This window comes from Physcomitrium patens, chromosome 16, assembly GCF_059467195.1.
Source record: "Physcomitrium patens ecotype Gransden chromosome 16, ASM5946719v1, whole genome shotgun sequence".
Taxonomy (NCBI): Eukaryota; Viridiplantae; Streptophyta; class Bryopsida; order Funariales; family Funariaceae; genus Physcomitrium; species Physcomitrium patens.
The window spans coordinates 394877-400691 of record NC_143425.1 but is presented as its reverse complement, the minus strand read 5'-3'; positions in this window follow the sequence as shown (position 1 = coordinate 400691).

Genomic DNA, 5815 nt, shown 5'->3' with positions numbered 1-5815 from the left:
AAAAGAAAAAACATCCTCTTGAAGTTGGGTTACCCATATAAATCTCTTCATTTTTAATACAATACTCTATTGTAAGTAAATAAAAAAAAAGTATAATTCAATAATTTTAGAGATGTTTAAACTATGTATATATGTACTATTAAATATGCACAGCTGTGTTAACAATAACCAGTAAAATCAACATCCACAATCTTTTTGTTCTGGATAGAACACATGTTGGATGTTTTGATAATGACTTTTAAAATCCTATCTCCAGGTTACTTTGTATATCATGTGGAATCTTTGTTGAAGTCTTTTTTTTACACATTTTCATTTTTGAAAAGAAAATGAAAGAAAAGAAAAGAAAAGAAAAAGTCAAACAATCAAAGGGTATCGTTTTCGATAAATCAGCAGCATTCTTTTACAAATTTTCACACCTGTTGTGAAATGGCTTTGCAAGTTATTCGTACTTGGGAGCTGGTGCTAGGACTTATTCTTCTTCATCTTCTTTAATGTTTTATTTTTATTTATTTGATATCAAATAAACATGTTTGAATTTTTTAGTTACGAATAGAAACAGCAAATTGAACTTTGGAATGTGTCTTATGTGCATGTCTAAGTACTTTGTCAACATCAAGGTCCAAATTTATTCATTTGTTTTATGATTTAATTGAAATATGTTCAATTAAGAAAAATTTAAATGTTAATCTAATATTTTAAAGTAGGATTTAATACATATAAAAATGTGGAATGCAGTAGAAAGTCATATCCTTTATAAGACAATTTTATTTCTAACTAAATATTACTTCATAATCAAAAATCCTTTTTTTAATTGAAAGCTAATACAATTGAAGCATTAAGAATTGAACATGAAATAAACACTAATTAAAACACATACACTTTTGTTTTTAAAACCTAGTTTTCAAAATTTGTGACACTAGTGTCAAGACAAGAAGTCATGTCATAAAATTACGACTTTTAGTTTCTTTTAGAGTCTTCATGATTTTTCTTAATATATCAAACCATATTTATTCTTAACATTTTTTGCTCTTTTTTAAAAATCCCAGTATTTTGCCAAATAATTTATTAGAAGCTTAACCAACAATATCTTTAGTTTTCAATCTTTTTGTAAATGGAAGCTAGATCTAGGACATTACTTGTTCACCCAACTTTTCTTTTGAGTTTTATCCTTTTACTTCTGTGATTTGTAAAGCTCATTGTTGTTTGAAGTCTGTACTTCCTCTTTTGAAATTTTGGATATATATATATATATATATATATATATATATCTATATATAAAAAAAATTCTTATATAATGTTAACAAATTTTATATTATATCTACAATTGATTTTGATTTGATTTGCAGTATTATGTACAGAAGCCCAAAATGAAACATTGTTATACCTAGGTCACGACACACATACAAGCTTAAAACTCAATATTAGCCATTTATTTAAAAAATGAAATGTTCTATTTATTATTAATTTATTTAGAGTTCATTTATTTTATAATAATTTAACCAAAGAATTGTTAACACTACATCCCAAATTGATATCACTACACCCCATGTGACCCCCTTGTAGACAACTAATAAATAATATGCCTCTTTCTTTTAGGTATTATTATTATTATTATTATTATTATTATTGTTTTTTCTTTTTTTTAAAAAAATATTTGTGGTTGAAAAGGAAATAATGTTTTTTTTTATAAAAAAGAAGATGTGGGCTATTTCTTTAAAAATATTATTTATTTTTTAAATTTATTTATTTTGAAATTCTATTATTTAATTATTTATTTTTTTATCTCATCACTAAAAATAAAAATATTTTTATTTATTTATTCTACTTTTGATTCAATATTGAGGTTAAATATTAGACTACTAAATGCACCTTAAGCATAGAAGTGCACTTATTAGTAAATTTAAGTTCTTAAGAGGTCATGTAGGGTGTAGAAATATTAATTGAGGATGTATCGATATCAATTGGAAATGTAGCAATATCAATTAAAAATATAGTAATATCAATTCAAGATGTAACACTAATAATATTCTTTAAGTATTAAATATAAAAAATATGATATAAATACTTTAATTAGCTATAAGCTGAAATTAAATATTAAAGTTTTTTTATTAAGTTAAAACTAGTTTTACATGGTAAAATTTAAAATATATATTTTATACATATTGAAAAAAAACTTCACACATTTATTTAATAATTTAAAGAAATATAATAATAATAATTTTTAATCTTTTTAGATTTTTAAATTTTTTATATCAATCATATTTCTACCATCATCATCATTTATATACATACATACATACATTTATACATATATAGAGGTTTCTATTTCCATTTCAATATAACACCTCTATAAAGAATAGAATTAATGATTATAAGTTTTAATATTTTATTTTTTTCCATAAAAAAATTTAGGTTTTAAATTTTTTTAGTACAAATAATTTATTTTTATTTTTCAAAACATGTATTTATTACAAATTAGTAGAAGCCCAAATCTCATGACACAATTATATTTTCTCTAGTTTTTGTTATCTATTGTTAAGGACATAAATTTCAAAGAAAGAAATCTTCAATATAATCTTGTGCTACTTAAAAAGACTAAAAAATCACTTGAAAATAATATAGTATTAAACTAGAATAGCTATTGCAAAAGACAAAAAGATTAGAAAGTCTTAAAACAACACTAAAGACTAAAATGGCGTTAACAAGAGTGAAGAAGGCTTCATTCTTGCCTCCATATATACTCTTAACTATGAACCATGTGGTGATGTCCTATAAGACATTTAAAACATGTTGACTTTGTAAGACACATGTCTTAACTTGCAAGGCAAGTTATCTATGAATATGCTACATAATTAGATTGTTTTGCAAGTTACCAATTTGTGGTTAACTCATGGATCAAGTTTCTAACCTACCAATCAATTACAAATACACTTAAAGTCAAAATAGAGTCTATGAAGCTTGTAAAAAGCTTCTCTAGAAAATATTATTAAATAAATCTAATTTTATCTACTTCTATTTAATCATATAGGTAAATATTAGAATAAATATCTATATTTATGACATTTTTTGTCCTTCTAGGGATGAATTTGACGAGGTGCAGTTATAATATGATGAAAAAATTTAAGATAGAGTAAATTATATTTGTTACATATTCTAATCTTTATTTTCTTTAAAGATGGTTGTCAAATCTTCTTAGATATTAATTATATCTTATACCAAGGTGGAAAGTCCACCTTATTATTTGATCATGTTAAGGCCTTTGTAATTTCTTTTAAATAAAATATTTGAAACATTATGAAGAATTGTTCTTACTTCTAATAAAATTAGCAAACATTAAAAGTCTTTTCAAAGGTTATGATACCAAACATGTTATATCTTGCCATCTATTTGAAAAAAGACATGTCATTCTTGAGAGTCTTTATCTCGATTATGTCATCTTAAAATTTTTGACAATTATAATGTCTTCTTTAATAAGTCAATAAGTAACAACTCTTAATTTGAATCTATTGGTTGTTGATTTTCTATGTCTTTGGCATCACAAATATACAAAAGGTCTTATCAAGAGTAGAACGTAGAATGTTATCTTCTTTAGATCTTGTTTCTTTTATAGCAAAGATTTGGTATTCTTCATTCCAATTTTGATAAATGTTATCAATAAAAAGCTTAAACTATCTTTGTTGCATTTAAAAAATTCTTTGTTTGCTCTCATGTATATTCACTAATAGCATATCCTTGCCAATGAACAAGATATTCTAATCTACTTTAGAATCGCCTTAAATTTAAGACTTTTTCCACCTCAAATTCTTGATTATTTTCCACTTCAATAAAAATAAAGTGGAATTTGTCTTCTTTTTGAGATGTTTACTATCTTATATGGTTCAATAAGACACAAGTTAAATATGGAATGGATCTTCATAGACTTTGATACATGTAATTGATAAGCAATAAGATTGACTTATTCACAAATAGAAAAAGATTAAAGCCTACAATAGTCCAACTTGTGTCAAGGACAAAAGCTCGATGAGGGAAAATATACACCAAAAGGCTATCTCGATATAATAAGTCAAAATATAAACAAGTAGGTATATTAAAAGGAAACTGGAATGGCTATTGCCACAAGACAAGAAACTAAAGACTCTTGAACTTGGACTAGAAGCAAGAAAAGAGTTGACAAGAGTGAAGATGCCTTCACTCTTGTCTCTATATATACTATCTAACTAGGGGCTACGTGGCGACGTTCTATAGGACCTCCAATATGTGTTGACTTTGTAGGACACATGCCTTGACTTACAAGGCAAGTTTTTCTACGTGTGGGCCACATAGTTAGCTTGATCTTCAAGCTAACAACATGTGTGGCACATGGCCAACTTGTTGACCACGTTTCTAATCCAAAAAGTCAATTAAAGACACCTATGAAGTCAAAGCAGCGTCTAGAAAGTTTCTAAGAAGCTTCTAAATTAAATATCATAGAATTAACTTACTTTTATCTACTTTTACTTACTTCTACCTATTTCTATATGTAATTATTAGCTTACATGATTATGGCTGTGATATTACCCCCCCTTCTAGAGACGAGTTCCACGAGGAGCGGTCATCATATGTTGAGAAAATCTATGATGCGACGAATTGTATTCGCCACATACTCTGATCTTTGTTCTCTTCGAAGATGATTGATAGGGCCTCTCAACCATCGGTAGTGTCCCATACCAGGGCGGGAAGACCACCCAGTTATTTGATCATTGTTGAGGCCTTCGTAACTTCCTTCGAATAGAATATTCGGAACACCATCAGGAGTTGTTCCTACCTCTAGCAAAATCACCAAACATCGAGAGTCCCTTCCCAAATCGTGATACCAAACGCGTTGTATCTCACCATCTGTTCGAGGAAGAACATGTCGTTCTTGAAGATCTTCATCTCGATTGTGTCGTCTTGAAGGTTGTGACAATCGTAATGTCTCGTCCGACAGGTCAACAAACGAAGGTTCTTGAGTTGAATCCGCTGGTTGTTGGCTCTCCATCTAATTAGCGTCACAAATGCAAAGAAGTTACAAACAAGGATAGGAAATTAAATGTTATCTTGCCTCAATCTTGTCTCTTTTATAAGAGAGATTTTCATCTTGGTTTTGATGGATGTCGTTGATGAAAAACTTTGACTTTAGCTGATGCATTTCCTAGATTCCTGGATGGCTCCCATGTGCGTTCACTAATATCATATCCGCGCCAATGAACAAGATATTCCAGCTTATTTCGGCGCCGCCTTGAGTCTAATATCTCTTCCACCTCAAATTCTTCATTATTATCTACTTCTATAGGAGGCAGTGGCATTTGTCTTCTTCCTTGTATATCCACTGTCTTATATGGTTCAAGAAGAGACACGTGGAATATAGGATGGATCTTCATTGACTCCGGTAGATGTAACTGATATGCAACTGGGTTGATCTGTTCACAAACAAAAAAGGGGCCAAGCGTACGATAGTCCAACTTGTCACAAGGTCGAGTAGTCTTGATATTGCGACGAAGTAGCCATACCTTATCACCCACATTGAGTTGTGGTTGCTCCTTACGATATAGATCTGCGTTTATCTTTTGTCGTTCTTGAGCTTCCTTCAATTGCGTCTTCATTATTGCATGTAACTGTGACAACCGATTTGCCATATCTTCTGTTGCAGGATTATCAACTTTTGAAAAATCAAAAGTATCAAGTCGTGGATGATAGCCATAATTGGCAAAGAAAGGTGTTTGTTGCGTGGAAGAATGTACCGTATTATTATAAGCAAACTCTGCCAATGGCAGAAGGGTTGTCCAATCATCTTGTT